The sequence below is a fragment of the Sinohyriopsis cumingii genome, chromosome 2 (genome assembly GCF_028554795.1).
Source record: "Sinohyriopsis cumingii isolate HCF-2022 chromosome 2, ASM2855479v2, whole genome shotgun sequence".
Taxonomy (NCBI): Eukaryota; Metazoa; Mollusca; class Bivalvia; order Unionida; family Unionidae; genus Sinohyriopsis; species Sinohyriopsis cumingii.
In genome coordinates this window covers 9984557-10010767 of record NC_142962.1, presented here as the reverse complement: position 1 = coordinate 10010767, position 26211 = coordinate 9984557, and positions in this window count along the sequence as shown.

Here is a 26211-nt window from a genome sequence, read left to right as displayed (position 1 = left end):
CTTGAACTATTGGTATGAGGTTCTTAGTTTTATACCAAAACCTTCAGCTGCATTTTTGTCTCGAATGTAGTATTTTGCTGGACTTGTAAAATGGTATACCTGTGATAGATATACAATAGAACTTGTCCTCATGCTATATTTTTAAACCCTAGTGAGCACTCGTCGTAGTCTGATCCATTCTATTTGAGAAAATATATGAATATCCTTCTAAATAATTGTTTCAACATCAAAATGGTATATTCAATTACTGCGTCTCTTCCGTTTGTTGTTGACATTGCAAATATCACGTCGTTCATTCGTTTGCTTCTTTGAAAGTTAGTTTCTGACTCAGTGTACTCGTCCACATCGTTAACTTTATCATCTATATTTTCAAATTTGACGAAACTGCTGCTATAGTTCATTTACACGACTGTGTATGTTTTGTTTACAAAAAAGTTCCTCATATAATATACTATCTTTAGGAACACGTGTCGTGCACGTGCGTTGATATGAAGGTGTTCAGTATCGTAAAATAATGTACGATTCTGATATTGTAATGTTAACGGAGACAAAAGTGAGCGTATAATAAATAGCGGATCTCAAATGGGTAATGATTTAATACTGAATTTATGAAACAAATTGAATAATGCCCAGCCTTTGCGAGCCTTGGCTTGCAAAAGCTGGACATTATTAAACGACTTTCATGAATGTATTATTAAATCATTACCCGTGTGAGATTAATTTTATCACACATTTTATTTCAGTAGAAATTATTTAGATAGAAAGAAGAAAGAATAATTTCTTTTATTCTGACAAACGTTGCCCATTTCATTTGTTGTGCGTAAAAATAGACCCAAACAAAGTTCAACTAGTATTAACGTTTAAAAGTAGATTATACATTTCTTACAAACTATAATTCAAAGAAGAAGCGTCCTTCCGAATAAATGTCCTTCCGTAAATATGCAGTAGTTGAACAAACTTTCGTAAATATGCAGTGGTTGGACAAACTTTTGTCAGTTTCGAGAACAGTTTACATCCACATCCTTCTGTGAACAGAGGCGAGTTTATTATTTCTGTAAGTTAACATTTAAACCACGCTTGTATACTGGGTTGATTCCATGCTACATGTATACCGCCCCTCCACCCCCATCCCACACACCTACTATTAACCTCTTAATGCTGAGAACCAAGCTTGATAATCGCTTTTTTATTATCTCACATTTAACATATTAATTGGCCTTCATGTCTATAATAATTCTTTTTAATGAATCCATGATGAACTTCGGTACTTCATAAGAGTAGAAAATGCGCTCCGATTTATTCTTAAAGTGTAAATTATCATCTACTCGTCCCAGGGACGAGTAGGCAGTAAATATTTACTCGGACTAGCCGATTTTTACCCTGTTAGGACAAGAGAAATATTAATATTCCTGAGCCCTGAAAATTGGTATAAATGTATCTACAAAGAATCTTGTTTCAAGTCCCCTTCAATACTTTTAATTTAGCCTGAGCCACAAAATTAATGAAGATTTGTTGAAGGATGAGTTAGGGGATCCGTTTTATGTTGATCCTGAGCGTATACCCTTTAATGGGCTGAATACCATCAAAAGATGGTTTTAAAAGCAAGCCGTTCTACGTTGTGACCAATTAGATTCAGCCCATAATGGTTGGAATACGATCAGAGTATGAATCAGGGGTAGTTGTGATGATTTAGAATAAACCCTTCCTTATGTGGAATATGATCGAAGGATGAATCATGGGTAAGTGTGACTATTTCGACTGAACCCCTCCTGTGTGGATTACGATCAGAGGATGACTCAGGGGTAAGTGTGATGTTTTTAGAATCAACTCCTATTGGGTGGAATACATTTGGAAGATGACCCAAGGGCAAGCTTTTTCTTGGGATTAGTTACAATCAACCCTTAACGGGTGGAATACGACAGGAATATTCAAAAACTTCATTCAAACATTTGGTACCGCCTGAAACAGTAACACGTGTTTCCCTCTGTGTTTCGGTTCACAGAAATACTTGGTTGATAGCGACGCTAGATAATTCTATATGATAGCCGCAAGAGTAATAAAACTGTCAAGATACGGAAAACGAGGGTCCTATTTATGCTGCCGACAATTTTTGTATGTTTAATTTTTTTCGGAAGAATATTTCCATTTTTTTCCAGGTGGGTCTATATTGAATAAGCGGCAACGACTATTGCTTTAGAAACATTTTCATTTTACATTTAATGTTCGATCTGTACTGCCTTAAAATATTATATTTTCAAAGTATACATCTATACTTTTTACTACAAATAGGTAGACTACAGATACAATGATTTTGCATTTATAAAAAGAATACTTTAAGATATCGTTAAAATTTCAAGTTGAATTCAAAATTATTAAAATCCGAATAATGAATTTAAAATAAAGGAGCTATTCAAAAATAGCTTTCAATTTTCAGGTGTGCTTGTTTGGAATACCATTCCACATGATATTAAATCAGCTCTAATAATCTCTTCATTCCATAATACGTGTATTAGATGGATGAAATTATAAAATATTGTGTACATATTCGGTACGTGTTACCCCATCCACCTCCTGTGCTTTATTTTCATTTCTGCAGCAATATAGCATTCATGTGAATAGTTGTTTATATACTGTGTATTTGCTTGTGTGTGTGTGTGTGTGTGTGTGTGTGTGAGAGAGAGAGAGAGAGAGAGAGAGAACATACTGTTATTAGCTTGAATCCTCTATGAACATGATAGAGAGCCTTAAGGTAGATTAGTTTCTCATTTGTAACAGAGTCACCCTCTGAAAATAAAGTCTTTATTATTGTTATTATTATTATTATTATTATTATTGTTGTTAGTAGTAGTTATTATTATTAGTAATAGTAGTAGTAATAGCAGCAACAGCAGTAGTAGTAATTGTAGTAGTAGTAATAAAATAAACACTACCTTGAATATCAACACTAACTGCATGTTAGCCAGATTTGCTGAGGTTATTTTGTCAAATTTACTTTTTTGGGGGTCATCGTTTCTTCAAATTTTAACAACCATCCACGAAGTCCTTTTTAAGCAAACCAATTCCTGATAAATAAAAATAAAAATATATTGGACAAACCATATCCTCTAATCGAACGTTTCAGAATTGTGCAAAAGGAATCTACTTGATATAGAACCAGCTAGTATCCAACATATTCATACGGGTATGGGGTGATGGACAACCTTACAGCCTTACAGCATGTATCGTTTTGTAGGTTGAGTAGGATGTATAAGAATGTGCAGAACAGGATGGTTGGACGAGTACAATGTGGTATATTTGATTTTCACCTTGCAAAGAATCATTCCAAAGATATGTCGGAAATGTTAAAAATAAATAACATTTCTCATATTCGAATAAAAAACAAAGGGTAAAACTTTTGCAGAAAATAGTGATTTTAAATTGGACACTTCACATAGTTGAATGAATGAGCGATAACAAATAAAACACACAAAGAAAGATACAAGCAGGTTACTTTGTGCTAACAGATCACAAGTAAACAATTAATAGTCTTTCTATCAATGAGAAATATCGGTTGTACGTTGTTTCTAAATTTTTGTTTACGTTTGAGTAGTCGCATTTCATTAAGTTACCAAAACAAAACAAGCATATCAATTCAGTGCCATTTTTATTAGGCATTTACTTGCCTAAACCTTAAAGCAGATTTCCATTTTTAAAAGTGGAATGAATATAATTGTAAAAAAGGCTTTGAAGCTGCCATGTAGATCGCATTCTTTATTTTTTTAATATAGACTGATGGGAACATAATGAAATTAAGACAAATTTTGGTACTTATACCAGAAAACCTAAAAGTATTAACATTATTGTATGGTCAGGTCTTTGTACATCATGTATATCTGGCAATAGGTTTGATTATGGATGATTGGAAAATTCCTCCAAACGTTAGAATATGAATATACCTTAACGAATATACCCTAACACAAATGCTGCTGTTTTATTTTACTACGCATTCTGTAATCCCCAACAGAAAGCTCCCCAACATCTCGCCCTAATAGAACCCATTACGCTGACGATCGAATTTCCGAAACCTAACGAGGCCAAATAATCAAAAGTCTAAATGGAAGGATCAAAACATCTCAAAATTTGGTGCATAACGTACCACCATACTTTTCAAGTGCAAGTTCAATGCAATGGCATAGAAGGTGTCATGAAATCATTCATACTTTCTTGTTTAGCTGTTTCATTGGTGTGATAACACAGAGTAGAACATCTCATGCCATCCCATTTTTGGTCCCTTTGTTCATTGGTGTGATAACACAGAGTAGAACATCTCATGCCATCCCATTTTTGGTCCCTTTATATTTTTTTTAACATCAGATAGTGTTATTAATATTTCGCTCAAAGAACACGAGAGCACGAGATTAGTTGGTTAGAGGGTCTAAAGGAAACAGCAATAACTCCACAAAAATAACTCGTTTATTTGCAGTAACAAACATGCAACATTGCATATTTATATTTTTATCTTTGTCACGTCTTGACGCATGTACTCAGATGTCGATATATTGCGACGAGAATGTGTATCAGCATTATCACAAATCGTTTGCTTACCTTAATATCATGTTTTTCTTCACATGTGTTCTTAAATAACTGATACAATGTTATCAGTACGTAACCTTATAAAGAGTAAATAAGTTCTAAATATTTTTGACTCATTTCTTTGCAATCCAATCATCCTGATTTAAAATTAGAAAGATTAACGTAGAAGATAAACAGTCCACATTTATATCAATTTGAAGATTATGACATCACGTCTATAAAACATATTCTTTTCAGCGTAACAAGGTATAGCTTCCCATATAACACACACTGTTTGACCAATATCCAAGGCAATAATTTAAGACATTACTCTTCATCGAGCAAAATTATACGGCTTCATATTAGGAAAGTAATACTATTTTAAGCACTCAATAAAATCAACAAGAAACACACCAGGTTTTAGTTTTAACTTCTGTCTCAATCTATTTATTTGTGTCTTGTATTCGCACATCCAAACTTAATTTTCTTCAGAGAAAGGACTTTACGAGAAAGTTGGCACAATTTGCAATTGTCTTAACTCTATATCATATTTTATCGACCATATTTATGCATGCTTCTACTAATCGACGCTATTCCAGTGTCTATGTGGGAGTAATTATCTAACGTTCACGTGCCATTTAGGCGTAACCGTCAATGATTCAAAGACACCAAATCGTGGTGAGGAAGCACCTTGCGATAATTCTTGCTCGAAAGACAAGGTCCAGGAAAGGAATGAACGTTGTCTGAGGAATTTTATCATGTTGTGGTGGCGTTGATTGTATCTACTCGCATTTTTATATGGGTCGTATAAAGTCGCATGGCAGATTTTTTAATATGGAATACTTTAACCATGACCATGGCAAGTCTCGAATATCAAGCCCATGCTTTGCCAAACACTCTACACTACAGTCTTCGACCATTGCAAGGATTTTAGGATGCAGTCTGCTTTGTTATTATAAACATTAAACTAACTCCGTTCCCCTGCACGCCGTTCGAATATGCAGAATATGTCATATCCGTCATAAACGTCCTACTTACGGTGAATTAGCGGTTAGCGTGCAGGAATTACAACTCAAATGGTGCACGTTAGAGTGATACCAGATGCTCGGCAAAGGTCGACACGGGTGCTGGTTCCTTGGATATGGCACTTTACTCCAAATACATTGGCTCAAAATATCAAACTTGTGTTGCTCTGCCGTAAAATCACAAACCAAAATTTTTTTATATAATTGTCGCTATTCATTTTTGCTCTGTACTGAGCGGAGCGGAGATAAGGTCATGTTGCAGCCGAACTATTGTACTCACTATTGCTAATCATGTTATTTAGTCCAACTTTTCTTCACATAAAAATTATGGCGTCCAGTCATTGAGTGCAAAACTGATATTTTTTTAAGACTTTTTTAATGTGAGGTATAGCTGCTATTAAGAACAGCATGGTAGTTAACTAAATCACAATGGCGGTTTCTCTTTCGCTTCAAGAAAAAAATCTTTGAAATTTGGAGAATCGTTGCTTGAAATGACATCAGCACCTATTTCGAATTATAAAGAGTTTAATTACTCTTTAAATCAAAGGATGGCTTAAAGCAAGCAATCAGTAACGTGGACTCAGTGGTAACGCATCATTACTAACAGAACTGATATATCATCTACGCAAATGTATTTTTGGCGAAATTTTACAAAGAAAATTTTAAAAAAATAGATTGCTTTTTCCTGTGGCATTTTATTTCATATTTTGTACCTGTAATTAGAATAATAATGTAATTCAGGTACTACATGCAGCTAGAGTTATTTACTACGTAGTTCTTTCTGCTCTGCTCTTTTGAACTCATTTGACCAAAATATAATGGTGTTCATGGCTAAAGTGGGAACGTAGACCTTAAATTCATCGCTATCACGTGACGTGATAAACATATAAGCATGAATGTAATTCTTTCATTGAAAATTTACAGTGGACGGTTTTTTAAAACTCCATGACTTGAAGAACCATTTAAAAAAAAATAATGTAAACATATGCTGATGTTAAGATATAAATGCTGGTTTCTAAATTTGTTTATATTGTTATTTGCCTATAATACTATATAACATATAATATTTATTGGTTTATTAAAATATATTATTGCATTTGTCCATTAAAAAAAAAGTCAGTGTAGATTAATAAACCTATACGAATCCGTATTTTTTTCTTCCCTTTGTAACATGCACGTATGTATGTATGTATGTATGTATGTATGTATGTATGTATACGTTAATATATATATATAGGTTCAGTTTAATTTCACTTCTTGAATGGCTGCTTTTACCAAGGCCAGCTGGATTATATTGGACTAGATATGTTCATTCGTCTCAACTCTACCTGAATTTGAACGTGCCGTCAAGATAGTGCTGGCAATTTTTCAATCTCACGCCTAATGTAATTGGTCTTACAACGATTACCTACTTCGTTATTGACCACGTTTTACCTTTCATGTGCAATTTGAGTATGTAATTTGTTTATTTTTCTAGCTTTTTTTAATCGTGATTTGGAAAGCAGACCAGTCATAATGTCCAGATATACAGCTGGTCCCATTATTTGAATAAGTTTATTGCAATCAAATAAGTAAATATATTTTAAAAAGTAAATTTCATACAACGTGTATTTTACCTTGTTACATTATGAAGCAAACGAGATTTCTAACTAACGTAAACAATAATATATCTGCTTTGATGTTTTTAATCTTTATAATCCTGACATGGCAAGAGCGGAAACGAGAACGCTACAAAACATCCTGAAATTTTGACCAGTTTCATTATTCATTTGAATAACCCTGTCTCATTATGATGTTTCTCTCATCGATGACTGCATTTGCCTAAACATGTCCCATTACGATATTTCTCCCGTCGATGATTGCATTTCTATAAACCAGTCCCCATATGATATTTCTCCCGTCGATGATTGCATTTCTATAAACCAGTCCCCATATGATGTTTCTCCCGTCGATGATTGCATTTCTATAAACCAGTCCCCATATGATGTTTCTCCCGCCGATGACTGCATTTGCATAAACCTCTCCCATTATGGTGTTTCTCTCATCGATGACTCCATGTAATAGCAATGTTCGTTGTAAAATGTATGTACCTGTTACTTTCATAATTGATGGCTATTACTGCTATAAGTTTCATACAGTCATGGCACAGACAAGCCTTCGTCCTTTGTATGATATATTCCTTGTTTTTCAATGCCAAAATGACAACACTTTATGTTGGTCATGCGTCAATGGATACATTTGGTGTAAACTTCGTGCTTAAATAAAGTGGTTGAAAATATTACAGATAATTTTAGGGGTCATCCAAGGCCTCAGGTAATAATGTTTCCTTCCTCTGGAATGCACTTATGTTGACACAGGTGTGCAGACACGTGTGCGTAATGACACACAGTTAATTTCTTCCCTTCTATCGAGCTTTAAGGGTCCAATAAAAAGCAGTGTAATTTTCATGACATTTTAATAACGGCGAAATGTAAGAGACTGTTAAAGTACACGATGGTGTCATTTAGATTGTCATTCGATTGATTAGAGGCAAGACAACGGTTAAAATCAATGAATATTAATATTAAATACGCTAATATTTATTCCTAAATTACTTAATGCAAAATATTCCACTTCAAACTTGTTTGAAATTTATAGCTACCTAACATCTACGTACGTCCACGTACATACATAGATACATAATCTTTCATACATACATACATACATACATACGGCTTATTAGGAAATATACTGTCCTGGCAAAACTGCGTAACGTTCTTACAATTGAAATAATTGTTGTCTGAGGAAAATACTTTTCTCTGGGTCTTTCATTCTGCTTTTCGTCTACAACATACTATCGTTCCAAACCCATTTTATATACACGATAAATAGCAGCGTTAGTACGTGATCTTTCAATGAATTTGTATTTCTGTCAATTGCATATTCATCTATTCACGGGCGTTATCAATAAGCGTAAATCAACACTATAATGTGCTCCGGCCAGGTGTGTTTTGTTTTAGCGGCAAATGGTTTCCGACTCTCCAATCCTACGATAATCACGACCTAGGTATGTCTGTATTATTAAACACAGCCATGACACAGCCACAGGTTAAATAAGTAACGTATAGTATAGATAATTGGGAAGTTCAGCTGTGGCCGTTACACTTAATTAAAACATGTCAATCAAATATTTCTATTTCGCTCTCGTTAACCTTCCAACTAGATAAGTTATTCCTCTAGTTACTTTGTTTTTAGAATTAATCTCTGCCATATTGATGTAATTGTGTTTATTTGTCTTTGAAGGAATGAATATTATTGTAACTGATGCTGGACTCCGTTTGGATAGAAGACTAGTGTGGAATTACCTCGTATGCATGTGGACATACATCTACCATCATACCAGTCAAGCTCCTCCTCTTCCCCTCATCATAATTATCAATCAAACATAAATAATACAGTGAAGCAAAAAACATGAAAACATCGTTTTGAAGGATATGAAAAGTATACGCGAATGGACACTGCAAAAACTGCGTGAATAAAGCTTATTCCATAGAGCAATTATTTTTTTCCTTAGAAAATTCGTTTTAAAATATATTGTATGCAGCTATAAATATCTTGGAATGGTTATCATCGTTTCCCAATAAAAACTGCACATTTTGTTCTCTGTCTAAACGTTAAACATATTTAAAGTGTAGCATGACTGAACAAAGTTATTTGCAAAGTATAAATTCCTTCAGTCTATGCTAACATTTTTATTATTGTTTTAACAAAATGTGAAACACAAAATAATGGTGTAGGGAAATCATATTCTTTAATGTATGTAAAATAACTAATCCCAAAAGCTGATTTTCACTCCGCTAGGAAATGTGGGGGAAAAGTTCCATCGTTTAATAATAAACATAACCATCGATTCCACAGTCTGCAACCTTGGCGTTATTATTATCTAGAGTGCTGAGGATGATAGACGAAAATCCACCTGATCAAACCAAAAGGTACAAGATGAAGAAGCCACAGAAAATCTGCAAGCAGAAGCAAAATACTTTGACACTAAAGATCTTTCTCTTAAAGCCGGCCATACGATTTGACCTGACATGGTATGGTCAGGAACATTGCTTTTAAATTCAAATCAGACAGGGCGAGAGGAACAAGTAAAACCAACAAGTTCACGTTATTCTTCGGACACGCTTTGTTATACCTGCTAAACCCGTGCTAACGTCTAAATCTTTATGGTTTTATTCGAACCATTATTTTGCAATTTCAGCTATTTCTTAGAGATATTATTAACAGTCTATGTAGTCATCATGATCTCCGTCATTTTAAATTTTCCTGATTCATACTTAATTTATGAGTGTCGCCAAAAAATAAAACGATACAGGAAAAAGCTGAATGGCATGCAAGTTGCACTGGACGAAAATATTTTAACGTGATTTAAACTAATTTACATGCATGTGAAACATTTTAAACTGTTATATTCCACGAATGTACCTGTGTGTGTGTGTGTGTGTGTGTGTGTGTGGTTGAGAGAGAGAGAGAGAGAGAGAGAGAGGAGAAAGAAAGAAAGAGAATGCAACTTCATTTGCTTCTCTGTAACCCTACGGTATATATGTTAACAAAAACATAAAAAAATTCAAATTTTTCAGTTCTTTCTTGAAAAAATATGCGTAGAATCACTTTTCACAAAATGTATGCATTTTCTGAAAGAGTAAATTATGTCTCTAGTCACAACCATTCATATAATTCCCTCTCTGTCTGTCTCAATGCCTCTTTCAGCATCGACACCCCCCCCCATATAGAGACCCTATTTCATATATTGACCGAAATCGAATATCACTGCTTTTGTAAACAAAAGCAAAATCCCTTCTGGTCTTAATGTTGACTGATTAATTTAAAAATGATAGGAATCTCTTTCTTTTCATATTATCAACTCACCAGAAATAAGAGCAGAGCGTATCATATTGAGTGTCCATCTGATTGTAGATTCAGAAGCCTTGATGTCTCATTACGATAAAGACAGACAGACGGACATGGATTTTATTTCAGTTAAGGCCTCACGCCCCTGGAACCATCATTTGGAACACTTCATTTCCTTTAGTGGGCTAAATGGACCAAATGTAAGCAATTATTTCTTTGAGAAATTCAAGATATGTTTTAAACGATATATTTTCTTATAATACATTCAAGAAAACATGACAGCACGCAAGACGTTAAACAAAATGAAATGGCTATGTGACAATTTTATCAGAGAATTGTTATAAAAAGCATTTCAGGAATGCAAAGAAACATACGTTAGTTTTCTCAGAGAAATTTGTAATTTAGCCTGTAATTTGTGCCAGATCTCTATCTGCCGCTAAACGTCAGAATGACTGACAAGACAGGTAAACAAATATACATAATTAGAATTACTTTGTGAAAGTGTCTCTAATCAAAGTGACAAGACGTCACAATAGAAATACTAACAGTAATACGTCCTCGTAGTTATTCTTTCGTAGATGTAATTTTCCGGTTGGCGCTAAAAATAAAAAAAGAAAACCTGCAGAGATCATGTCCCTATTATTCACGATAGATTGAAACTCAAGCGAGCTTCACATACTGTAGAATGGATGCAGTAGATGTATTCACTGTAATTCTTTACACACCTACTCTTATTCGGTGGGTGGGGGTAGGGTGATACAAGACTACAATTAAACAAATTCCACCTCTGTCGCGTAATAAGGTTCTCACATACCCACTTGTAAAGGGATACGACTATAAATACAAAATACAGTTGTTAATTCGTGTGTGTAATAATGCTCTCACACACCCACTGGTAAAAGGGATAAGATAATAATAAAAGATCCAGTTGTAATTCTAGATTATATTAATTTTCTCACACACCCACTCGTAAAGGGAAAAGACAATAAATACAAAAATTCCAATTGTCAATTCTCGTATGTACTAATGCTTTTACACATCTACTCTTATAGGGTTGCGACACGACAAGAAATGAAATCCAGAAACGGCAAGCCTTGTCGGAGATACACGGTACAGACTTGCTGCTGTTAGACTATATCGCTCCTTGATATCGGCAGTACGAAGAAAAAAAATAATAGTTCTAAATTTTTCTCATCGTAAACAATCACAAAGAGCTACATTGTATTGTATTCAACAGTTTTCAAAGAGGTAATATATACCTTTTCACGGGCTTATCATGAAAGTCATGATTTCGGTATATCGAGATAGTGCCTGTTCTAGACAAGTTAGCACTGATAAAAGTTTGAAAAATAAAAGTGCTATATTGTTGATTTCAATCATTAAACATCTTATAATCGTTTGCTTTTTAGCATGTGCAGATTTACAAATTACTTTCAATGGTGTTAACATCAAGATAAGCACGATCTGCCCAAATAGCAAGACGTTAAAATAATATTTTATGAGGAAAGAATTTGTTACGTATTTGATGTAGGTAAATACATCAATTTGTTTTCGGCTAAGTTTACACTACTATAAAAAATCTAGTATACATTACAAGTAAACAAATTCATCAAATTCTGGTGCATTTTATGGAGAGCAAATGTAGATTTCATTTTTTTACAAACCAACAAAAAACAACAAAACAAAACAAAAACAACACATAGTGACTATGTACACAAACGAATCTGTTTCAGATTCAACCATAGGAAAGGCAAACTTGGCATCATCATGATGGATGTTGTAAATGTATTCACTGTAATATATATGGAAACAGAACTGAATTGAACACGGAATGCACACAAGAATCTTATTTTGAGTGACACAAGGGATCAGTTAGGAAAGGAAATCCACAATAACGAAAGAGAGTCATTTATAAGCCTTAAAGTACGCTACAAACAGTTGTATATTTCAAGTATGATCCATTATGTTTTGCAAAAAATAAAGTTGCTTACAATTGATACCCGTCATAAATATATCCTTAAAATAAAACAACCCGGTGTAGACATAACTTTTGTCAACTTATTTACTAGATCTCGAAGATCGTTGGACCTTTTGTAGTGACTTTTATATTCGATTAGAGGCAGTTAACCAATGTGTGGTGTTTTCTTGAAATGTTACAAACAAATCGATATATATATATATATATATATATATATATATATATATATATATATATATATATATATATATATATAAGGAAACTTGCACAAACTATCAATAAGACATCAATATTTTGAAAAATGTATGAAAAGACAAATAATTTAATAAAATGGGAAGATGAAATTTAAAAATTGCAGATGTATAAAAACAATTTCGCTCTTAAGAGGGATGATATTTCGTTTAATAAATGTTTTATAGAAGCAAACTTTTCATTATTAACTTATCTAGCTGTCTTGAGAAGTACATATGATAATAGATTCCATGGTAGTTGTCACAAATTGTTCAATGGCAAATGATATTTACACTTGCAGATCAGCACAACAAATGTTGATGCCCCCAGCATATTCATTTATAAAACTTCAAATCGTTAATTTGAAAAATGTGTTAGGCATGAATCCTAAGGTTCCTCATGATAATTTGTTTTTGGAGTTAATAAGGAGGCTAATACAAAAGGAATAATATAACTGTATACATCCTATTGATAATTTATACATCCGGGCTACAAAAGGCTTGACGCCTGTATCCGGAAGGTGAAAACATTGTTTTGGCTCATGGCCCACTCACGAAGTTTGATGGTATTTTTGTAATGTGCAATCCTAACCCTGACCTTTCGTATTCACGGTTATTTCTGTTCTGATCCTGTTTCTCTTATTAGTTTTCATGATTGGCATCGGCGTTTCTAATTGACGTCTTCCTAATTCCACGTCTTATTCTAATCTCAAGTTTGACGAATATGCCATTCTCTGGTACAAATCAAGTTCTATTATCTCTAAACCAATATCATGTGCTAATTGCGGAGTATAAATAGGAATAGAGTCTAGTTTGCAAATGTCCACACAGACATTCCTAAATTACTAACACATATCATCAAAGTATCTTTCTTCACAATATAATCATCTACATGATCTGAAGGTTTTGAATGCATCATCCTTAATTCATCATAATGTAGTTTTGCTATTTATTCAAAATATGCTATTATACACAGTACGATCCTTTCATCTGCAAAATATTGGTTCGAATCTCATGTGGATTGGTCTAACATGACAATAGAACCGTGATTGACTTTGCTTGACAGTTTAGACTGCCTAGGATTCGCCAGCTTGCCTTGTATACCATGTGTTTACCTTCGGCGTTTTCCCTTACAACCGTGGCTTTGAATTCTGGTTTTTTGTGGGGGGTTTTGTTGCACTTGTGGTACAATGATTCTTTCAAATTGATAGTGTTAGGACAACCATGTTAAAGTTATTAACACCGTAACATGTCTTTCCCTATTATGGCTGTTCTGCTACATCTCTCCTCCAAACACCATGCACATTTATTGTTACATTGAAGTTATTTAACATTTTCCTAATGTCCTCTATTTTTAGCTGAAGTCTATCAAACCAATTACTGTATTTATTCAAATTATATTGCAATGGTGTATAATGATCGCTTTTGGGAGTTCTTTGTTTTTTATTTGAATGTTGGTATATCTCTACATGAGAGGGCATGCCAAAAGAAAAACAACAACTCGGAATGATTCTCACTTTTGCTCTCAGTTTAATTTGTCACTTTTAGTGTAATCGTATCGTACACGAGTGGGTTTTAAAATAATTATTACTCACTATACGTGCTACTATTGAATTAGCTTATAACTAAGATTAAAGTTTTGTTGTAAATATTTTAAGGCATCATATTATGGAAGAAATCATCTTATTCAGCACACACAAAAATATACGAAGCGCACCATGCTGCCTTAACACTGTTGACTACCAATATAATGTATTTGACCAAAGACCATATTCAACAACAAAAATTATTCTAGATAACTTTCTTATATTTCATAAAGGTAAATATTGTTCACCCCATCTGTCTCTATCTGTCTGTCTGTCTGTCTCACACACAAAAACACACACATATATTTATTTGTTCAGAGGTTTACAATAACGAGATCGAGCAAAAGGCTGCCAGCGTGTGTTTATACCTAATGGAGGTTCACATTATAAATGTACAATGATATGTTGACCTTGACATATTTATTATGTTAAATATAATAATATTGTAACAATTTTATATATTTTCCATCTGTTGTATTCTTCTCAAACTTTTTTTTTCACGCGCTGTTTTCCAGCTTTTCCGTCATTGTATAATATTTGTGCTATAGTGGTTCACATTCCAATGTAGGTTCTCTCAAACTGCTTGGAAATTCGGTACCAACTTAAACCACACTTTTTTTTTTTATCTTGTTTTGATTGGCGTACTTTCAAAATCGCTATTCTCATATGACTGCTACTTTCCAAATAATTTTATTTACTTTTATCCGTAAAATATACATTAACTTCATGCTGCTTTTGTCAGACAAAGCATTTTATCTTTGTTTAACACAGAGGGTCACGGATGATAACATTTGACGATTTCTATGTCTTCAGTAGTTTATCGTTGAATCTTATTGTTGTTCCTGTTGCTATTTTTAAAGTTTCTTTTGGGTATTTGTCACGTCATATTATAGTGACGTATACGGGTAATTTTCAAATTCCGATAAAATTTACTATCACCATATCTAATACATGCATTTCACGTATCAAAAGGCTGTCACTGATAAATGAAACAATACGCACGCGCGCGCACATAACCATTTGGACATATTACTTCCTGGATTAAACGTTTTTCGTTAAATGCTCTATGATAATTTTTGTATTCAGAATGTGAGAAATTCCAATGAGTATATTTATTTTTAGATCTTTACATTAATTACGAACTAAAGTGAGCTATTTCCAAAACCTTTCTTCCTTTCTTTTCCTTCAGTTTGTTTCAATAATTAAAATTATTATATCGGTCGAACCCCTGCTATCCGTATAATGGATAACAGATTTTTCTGTTTCGGTGTGTTTCAACAACGTTTACTGATCTGCTAAAGAAATGAGACCTGTATGCATCTTGAAATGCTGACGGAAATTCTTTGTAAGATTCAACGGTCAAATTTGACATCAGGTTAACAGCCGACATCTGTCAACAGCATGACGTCCTGTCATCAGCCTGACATGGCACTCAGATGGAATAAATGGTTATGAACACTCGTCAGTCGAAGTGAACATGTAGTCAAACCAGTCGAAGTGAACATGTAGTCAAACCAGTCGAAGTGAGCATGTAGTCAAATCAGTCGAGGTTGACATGTAGTCAGACCAGTCGAAGTGGACATAAAGTCAAACCAGTCGAAGTGGACATGTGGTCAAACCAGTCAAAGTGAACATGTAGACAAACGGAAATTTTAATGCCAAATAAGTCCATGTCGCTCGCTGTTTATGAAAAGGATATGTTAAAGTCATATTAGTCTTTAATTTTTAACCGATGTTTGACATAATTGTGGCGTGTGAAAACACCTAATAATTGTTGCTTTTTAAAACACCCAATAATTGTGGCGTGTGAAAATGCCTAATAATTGTCGCGTGTGAAAACACCTTATAATTGTGGCGTGTGAAAACCCCTAATGATTGTGGCGTGTGAAAACACCTAATAATTGTCGCGTGTGAAAACACCTTATAATTGTGGCGTGTGAAAACCCCTAATAATTGTGGCGTGTGAAAACACCTAATAATTGTGGCGTGTGAAAACAAATAATTGTCGCGTGTAAAAACACCTAAAAATTGTTGCGTGTGAAAACACCTAATAATGGTGGCGTGTGAAAACACTAATAGTTGTCGCGTGTGAAAACACCTAATAATTGTCGCGTGTGAAAACACTTTATAATTGTGGCGTGTGAAAACCCTTTAATAATTGTGGCGTGTGAAAACACCTAATAATTGAAGCATGTGAAAATCCCTAATAATTGTGGCGTGTGAAAACACCTAATAATTGTGGCGTGTGAAACACCTTATAATTGTGGCGTGTGAAAACCCCTAATGATTGTGGCGTGTGAAAACACCTAATAATTGTCGCGTGTGAAAACACCTAATAATTGTGGCGTGTGAAAACATTAATAATTGTGGCGTGTGAAAACCCCTAATAATTGTCGCTTGTGAAAACACCTTATAATTGTGGCGTGTGAAAACCCCTAATAATTGTGGCGTGTGAAAACACCTAATAATTGTGGCGTGTGAAAACACCTAATAATTGTCGCGTGTGAAAACACTTTATAATTGTGGCGTGTGAAAACCCTTTAATAATCGTGGCGTGTGAAAACCCCTAATAACTGTCGCGTGTGAAAATCCCTAATAATTGTGGCGTGTGACAACACCTAATAATTGTGGCGTGTGAAAACCCCTAATAATTGTGGCGTGTGAAAACACCTAATAATTGTTGCGTGTGAAAACGCTAATAATTGTCGCGTGTGAAAACACCTAAGAATTGTGGCGTGTGAAAACACCTAATAATTGTGGCGTGTTAAAACACTAATAATTGTCGCGTGTGAAAACACCTAATAACTGTTGCGTGTGAAAATACCTAATAATTGTGGCGTGTGAAAATCCCTAATAATTGTGGCGTGTGAAAACACCTAATAGTTGGTATAAACTACTTTCTGTATTAAAAGCTGGAAAAGTAAGTTTCCTTTCTGTAAAATAATGCAGCTGAGGGGTCGACTTGAACTTAGAACAATAATGGAGTTACTTGTACTAAGTTAATCAGATACAATGAAATTGCTACAGAAATCATACGTAGAGCTCCCAATACATTCATGGTTGATCTCCAGATACAGTTGAAGAAGTGCGAGGCTAGATGCGGAATGAAGACTGAGAGATTGTAAGTAACTTCCAGGTACAATGTAACACACTATATATGCTTCATTTTAATGCATGCATAACTTTTATTGCTTTGTATTGCAATATTCGTCAGGGCTTGTTTCAAAGCGAGCAGCTGTCATTTAAATGTATTTGTTAACCGGAATAAAGCTTGCTTTTGTACAATAAAAGCATCTCTCGGTTAGTTTTTCATCCGAAAATGTATTTGGAAACTTGTTACATATTATCAAAACGTTATTTTCTTTACTTTCATCTAACCAGTTGAAATAATGTGACTATTTAGTTGAGCGAATCCAGAGCAGAGCTAAGTATATGTTTACCTTTGTCAAAGCATATACCCCCCCCCCACAAAAAAAAATAATTGAACAAAGCCGTAGTTATTGGACGGCTTTCATGTTACAAATATGGCGCCACGCAGGAAGTCTCTTTTAAAGTGTACGTTACAGATTTATTCGTTGAAATAAATCAAAAGATATTAATGAAGACAAAGACGTAGAAACAGAGCTATTTGCCATAACCTGTACTTACGCGCCATAATATGCGATACATGTGCACAAACCCAACATGTCAGATTTACGAGACGCCTCTAAGCAAAGAAGGCACCACGTTAATAATTAGTTTTGTAAACAACTGCATACAATATATCTTTTCAGCTTTCGAACAGTCAACCAACACAAGATTATATTTCCACCTTTGAGGACAACTTCAGTTTTTCAGATGCTATAAGTTGTCAGTGAGGCATTTTATCCAGAAAGACTAACAATTGCAGACCTTTCAGTGCTTTTACAGATACGTTTGGCGTGATGATATTGCACTATTCACCAAGGATCCGTTCTCGTCTTATAAAATAATATTTCGTCGCTAGAGACAAAGAGAACAGACGGTAATAAGCTACTTCAAACAGAGGGCTGGAGATATGTCATCCAGAAAGGGTCTTATCTTGACAGAATTTGCCACAAAGTTTTCCCTTGTCGTTACGCTTGGCTTGCACGGGGTAATTTGCCGATGAAACGTCTAGTTGCATGCCTCTTGCAAATGGATTTTACAGAACAAATACTTCTATAAGAAGCTGTACCTAGTGCTACACAACTAACCTCTTTTGCAAAGACTGTCAAGAAAGCATTGAACTACGTTAATATAATCCATCCATGGCTTTGATATGTTCTAAGTAACTTAATTTATCCACATAAATCTGTTTTCTTCATTCTGTCAAATCATACGTAAAGCTCCCAATGGTTCAGAAATTGTGCTAATTTGTTTTGATTCAATAACTATCAGCATGATACATACACCATACTTTGCACATGTCGCAACATTTCTAGTAAAACTTCCTCATACTTAATAAAACATCGATGGCTTTTCAAATTTCAACGCTATTCGATCTATCTTATGCTGTATACTTGATACAAATAATATCGAACCTTAACGTCATTTTTTTTTTTTTTTTTTTTTTTTTTTTTTTTTTTTTTTTTTTGGCTTTTGTAGAAGTCTTCGGTCAATTAAATTTGGAACATTAACTCTAAAGATGACATACCAACTTCCGACAGGTTCTACAGTCATGCATCAAGCAGACTGAAGCCTGAGGATGTTATGTAATGATCGTTGTTACGTTCAGCTAGTCTCTGGCTCAACAGTGGCGGTGGGAACGTTGCATTTATATGTGCAAAATATCGTAACAGTAAAACTTGTTGAATTCACCTCGTTGCTTTTTTTTCTTCTGACATGTTATTTCATTTCATATAAGGATCATTAAACAATAAATTCACAATACTGATTTTTCGGGCAGTAAAAATAATTGTTAAGCGATCAAAAATATTTGCTAGGAAAACTTTATGTAGACACTAGTTAAGTCATGTACGATAATCAAACGGTATATTGTCTTCTGTTACTTATGCCAATATCCAAAGACCATTGACCTTAACTGAACTGATGCAAGTAACTGTAACAATTGACCAAAGACAGGCAACTATCTGAGTTTAAATATTTTATCTCCTATACATTAGCAATGCTTAAAATGAGAAACAAATATCATGCTTAAAACAGATCTAAATTATACAGAGGCTGCATAAATGTTAACAACAATTACATATCGAGATTCGAAGATCGCTCTGATATCACTGCTATTGCTGGTGGTGCTTACGTTCATAATAATTTTACCAGTAATGCTTTAATGGGGCTTTAAGACCGGCTGACCAATTCTGATTTTCGGGCCTGCAACCCTTTCTATATTCCCCATAACGTTTCCCACTGAGGATTTTTGACATTTGTGAGCATCTATGATTTTAGCCCACGTGAGTCGCCTTGGATGTCCATAGCTGTGAGCGGACATACATACTGATATACGTTGACAAACGTTTCCTTCGTTTTTACTGAATCTAAATCAGTTACCTGTCTTGAGTCGCTAACGACCGGTTCCATATCTGTGAACGGAGACGTCTGTGGTTTTTTATGTCAACCAAAATCATTTAAAACTCAGCAATGCAAATTGTTTTATCTTCCTTAGCTACCGAATACATCTTGGTAATTAAGCTACGACTACTTTGGGCGGCCAAGAGAGTTTCAGAATAGAAACATATTCGCAAATGTAAGCGTAATAGAATAATTTTTACAAACATTCCAATAAGATTCCATTAACAAATATTCTAATTGGTTTACACGTGTCAACAAACCAAACCTTATTAATATGTTTCAGGTGCAACTTCTATGGACAAATGCATGGTGTGTTTCAACAATAAGGTGTCCACAGCTGGGTAGTCCAATCGAGTTTGTACGGTCCGTGCTGAATTAAATAGCAGAAGCGTGCGGGCACCACAGAAGCGTCTATGTAAATAATCGATATCTTCACGTGGTGATTCCAGCCCGTATGACTCGAAAAAGACAAGTTGTATAGGGATTACCACGAATGCGACCCTGTGCGTTGCATGTCCTATTGCAGCATCCAACTTGACGATGCCAGCTTTTCTCATGTGAGTGATCAGAGACAAAAGCTCACTTCGAATAAAGACATCTCGAAATTGATTGACATACTTTGTCATCGTGAGTAACTCAAAATTGGTTAATGGACACACTTTTGTAACTGTCAATAGTGAGGCCACAATCAAAGACTGCTTCTTTTAAGGATCATTTGGCTCCTGCTGAATAATTTAAGACCTTCCTTTTTGTAAATCGTCTACGAGATACTATATTCCTCATAGCCATTCATAATATAGGTGCTTTTGCAACAGTGGGAGACACAGCCACCAGCAGCGAGGAATGGATATAGTCCGTCCTCTTTTGCATTTGCGTCACCTCTGCCTTCGACAACTTTAATGTTACCGATGTGTTCGTGTTTTTCTTGGCCTCAAGTTGATCAATTTGTGGTTGAGTTAGCAACCTGACGACATTTCCAGTAAGCATTGCTGTCAGAAACGTCATTGTGTGTCTGCAATCATTTTCATCACGCATTTTATTCACGCTGATTTTCACTTAAAACCAAAATTAAGATCAGGATACGAAGTACTGTTTAACTGCTCTGTTCAATTATTTAAAAAGAAATTTACTGGTTTTTGAAAGGCCCGTCAATTACTTTCATCCGGCCACCTGTTCCCTCAAGAATAATATCTTATCATGGAGAATTACACTAATATATCTGCGATTCGGAACGGGTTCTTTGTTAGTTACACGAGCATGAAAGTGTATGTCGACCACGGATTGCTTAACCAGATTCAAGTGTTTCAGCAAAAAATAATAAATCGGGAACAAAGGATTGGAGTCTTTTTGAGAAATCCGCAGACCGAATTCAACGTTTCTGGTTTCTTCCTCTGTGCGACAATAGCTTGTGATACTCACGTGCGAGACGACTGTGAATCCAAACAACATTTGCAGGAGTGTTCCTGTTGACCGTCTAACTGCAAATGACTTCAAACAATCCTAACAGGTTAAATATAATTATACTAGCGATTTGTCCGTCATTCGCCCGAGCCGTAGGTTGAAACGCCACAAAGAAATTTTTTAGTGTGTTGGTACCCTGATGAGTACTTATTTGCCATGAAAACCTCTGGACACTTTGTTTTGTCGTGTCTTTGGTGAGGATGAGAAATAACAACGGTGATGCGATTCCAGACCCCATAAATAATGACAAGCGCATTTCTGAACCAATCCAAAGGCATCCATTATGTCGATTTCGACAACACAAACTTGCCATCAACATCAGCAGCAGAGAGGGTGAACAGACCATAGAATTCCGACAAAACAAATAAAACAAACAAATAAATCATCTCGTAGAAAGGTCAAGATTTTACAAATGAACTTTTCCTTGAGATGTTTTATTTCTGTAATGACCGATTGTACTAATAAAACCTCAGTTTGAAATAGTAGCTGAAAAAATAAAGTACTCTACGTGTTTATTTATTTCTTGTTTATTTTTTGACGACCAACGTTGGTAGGTACCCTCTCTGCTGCTCCCCCTGTTACCCAAATATTTTATCAATACCCACACGATATCTTGTTCTTGGATCATGTAAATTTATTGTTATAAATCCATGCGGGGTAGCTTGCGCTCGTGAGAAGAAATTTTTGAATTTAATTATATCCATGTCACCACCACACCAAGTTTGATGAATATTTCGCAACGTGTGTGTGTCTACGCCATTAAACACAACTAAAATGTTGCAGTTGTCTCTGATCACCTTCGGAATTTGTGTATATCGTTGAGTAACATAGATCACGTCTGTATTTTTGTGTCTACCTCGGGAAAATATTCTGGCTGGATTTGATTGTTTATCTAGCATCACATCGTCGTATACAACTAAATTATTAATAAATCCATCTATGGAATCTACGGATGGTGCTTCATCAATGTCGGTTATAAACTCTATAACATCATTATCTTCATCCAGTAATCGTGCGTTTTCATTGAAATCTTTAAGTACATCATAACATCGTTGATCATCAACGGATGGTGCTACTAAATATAATTTATCCCATTTCAACCATCTCATTATCAGATTAAGTAATAATTGCGTCTTACCCGATCCAGATGGTCCTATGATAATCATTCTGATGGAATTTGGTAGCGCAGGATGATGCTTAACTGGCTCTCGCTGCCGAGTTGCTGAGAAATCAATTATATCCATATATATTATAACATGAATTTATATTGTTTACGCTGTAGAGTTAAAACTCCAACTACTGATTTAGCCACAGTTATAACAAAAAATAAAAAAAATAGCGTACGGTGGAAAATGTTCTGTGTGCGGTAGAAAGAAATTTTCGTTTTTACCTAATAAGCGCGGTGGTGATATTGCTAATTTGATGTCAAAGTTTCCAGGGGCTCCATGGGCTAAATACAGTGGAGAAAAACATCTACCAGGATATAATTATTGCGGTCCTGGTACCAGACTTGATATCAGGCTCGATGATCAAGATCAACCAAAACCAGGCGAGGAACCAATAAACGCTATTGATCGAGCTTGTCATGCTCATGATGTAGCTTATAAAAGTCAAAATCTACAAGATAGGCATATTGCAGATGTAAAATTAATTCATTAATTAAATTCTATAAAAAATAAAAATATTAGAGAATCATTAGCTAATTGGTTAGTAAGATCCTCGATGAAAGGTAAATTAGCGATTGGGGCTGGTAATTAATAATGGAATCAATTTATTATTCACCGAGAGGATACTGGAGAGGCAAAGCAGCAATTGGTAAACTCGCTGATGCAGCGGCGGTTAAACATTCTACTGCTAGCGCGTGGTTGTCCAGGCAGGCAATATGGCAAATTTATCTACCACGTCCTAAACAAATTCAGTACTCGTATTTCGATGTCAGTGTTCCTAATGAAGTTCATCAAGCTGATATTCTGTTTTTACCGCATGATACTGTGCGTGGAAAAACGTACAAGTACGCGTTAACCGTAGTTGATGTTGCAAGTAGATATAAAGAAGCAGAGCCGCTATCAGCGAAAACATCATCTGAAGTAGCCGATGCGTTTGAACGAATTTATCAACGAGGTGGTGGACCACAAGGTGGTCTGCGATGGTCACAGCTACTACAGGTTGATCCTGGCAAGGAATTTCTTGGTCCAGTATCATCGCTGATGAAACAACATAATACCAAAATACGACGAGGTCATACTGCAATTCATCGTGATCAAGCAATTGTTGAGCGATTTAATCGAACACTTGCTGAACGGTTATTTGGATATCAATACGCGAGGGAATTTATTCAGGATAAAAGATCTCGCGAATGGGTGGCAAGATTACCAGGCGTGATAGCTGCATTAAATAATGAGATCACACGAACAACCAACATGAAACCCATTAGCGCGGTCACAAAAAAAAATATACCAACACAACGAAAAGATGCTGGAAAACAAAAAATATTAGGTGATGTCACAGTCAGATATTTATATGAGCCTGGTGAACTTGAAGGTGGTAAAGCGAGAGCGACTGATCCTATTTGGAGTGTTACCACACACAAAATATCTACCGTGACAAGATCCACTGGAAGAAATGTAGGCGTTTCCAGACCCGCAATCTACAGATTAGATTCGGCCGCTCCTCAACGTGGATTTACACGTGAACAACTACAAATAATTCCCGCGGATACACAACTACCACCGCGATCACTCCGGTGATTTCGATCACTTAACTAGCACCCAAGGCGCTAGCGCTAAGGGTGCCAGCACCCCGACGTCGATTACACTCAAGACAGGTTAACATGGTATTTTCTCGTGTATGACCGCGACTATTATCTTTTCTATCTACGGTAAATTGTCTTGAATCATTACTCGAATACCGCCATAACATTATACAATTACAACTGGTGCAATGATTGTTCTGCTGCTGTTTTAACTCAATAATAAATTCAACATCAAGATCAAAGTCGCGTTTATTTTTTTTGTCAGATTGTTTGTATCCGATTAATTTTTTTCTTATTATATCATCATCGATGATGTTAAATTTATCAACGATTTCAGGAATTATAATTCTACGTAATTGAGATATATTTCTGACCCTCGATACCGCCAAATAAACTAAATTTGACCACTCGATGCGATCGTCTAAATCCAGACTCGTGTGTCAGAAATAGTTAATCCCTGAGACGAGTGGATTGTCATGGCGTATCCCAACACCCATGGAGATTTGTCAGCGTGTATTGCATCTTCGACCACACTGGTATCAACGGCGACAATATCATTTAATACGAGATTCTGTTTCCTTGACTCTGTCAAGGGTCCTGGAATATCAACATTAATATTCTGTTTTCGTGTATCTGATGGTCTATAACATAACGGAACGGGTAGTTCTGAATATTGTTCTTTATGTAGCTGAAATAACTGTTGTTGTAAAGCGTCTCTGATTATTTTTCTGCTTGCTACGATCAAATCGTTGGGTCTCCATGAGTTCAAAAAATCACTCATTGATGTCTCTGAGATCACTCCACGTATTATTTCACACTGAATTTTGTTTGATTGTAATCTGATTAATTTTTTAAACTCCTTCAAATTTGCATCAAGAGCTCTATGATCATCATCTATTTCTTCATAATAATCAACGAAATTTTTTAACCAATCATGTGGAGATGGTCCAACAAAGGGCGGCGGTTGACCATGATCGCCACACATTATTATGGCGGTATTTTTCGTCAACAACCAATCAAGAAACATTTTTAATGTATCCAATGACACCGTGCATATCTCATCCCAAATAATTATTTTAGGTATATATTTTTCTCCCATCCGTTCAGGAGTCCATGTATCTCCGCGCCACCGAAAGAAACTATGATACGTGCACGATTGTACTTGCCGCTGTTTCATCTCACGTGCAAGTCTATGTGTGGGTGTCAGCACGATTATATCTGAATTTCTAAAAACATTAATCGTTCGAGTTGTTTTGCCGCATCCACCAGGTCCATTGAGATATACTGTCTTATATCTGGTTATTGGATCACTCAACGATGGTGCCTTCGACATTTCTGATATTTTATTACCCTCACGATAAAAATCTCTCACTGGAACATCTGCTGATTCTACATAATTGTGTAATAGTTCCTTTTTTATTCTCCACGAACCCCATCGTTCATCATTACTTGTAAATTTCGTAACAGGTTCTAAATATTTACTTGAAATATAAAACGAATCCGTTGCGACTCTGACTGCGGTCTCAGGAAATCTATTAATCATCGATAATAAATTTATAGAAACATAAGCCAACATGGAAGATCTTAGATGAGTACATTGTGGGGATACGTCATTTATGTAACTAACGATCGTACCTAATTTTGTTCCGTCGGATAAATAAACACTCTCTCGATTTACAAACGTATTTTTCGCCGTTGTATCAGCGATTATAAAATCGTACTCGGCATCATCTAGAATTAATCGTGCGTGATGTCTTTTATAATCATATGCACCACCTTGAGTAAATTTTCCTATAATTTTTCTACCGAGATCTTTTGCGGTTTTGAGTTTATTAGGAATATCATCTTCGGAAATATCAGGATATTTTTCCTTAAACTCCCTGATAACTTCAGAATCTGACATGGGCAACCAAACTTTGGTCTGTGCATGATATGATATAATTGCCTCACTGACCACCAACGATGTCAGTATCATACAATCTAGCATATATCGCAACAAAACTATAGGTGCCCAACGTTTTTCACAAAAATGTCTACCAAACCAAACATAACAAATCTTGTGAAGATTTTCGTTAAACTCGAACGATTCAATACAGGCGAATCCAGTCAGATCAAAATTAGGTAATGGTCCATTAATTGCCACTCGCGTCATCTCGTTTGTTGGGTGACCAAATCTTTCAAAGTACACAGAACAATCTCCGTATCCCAG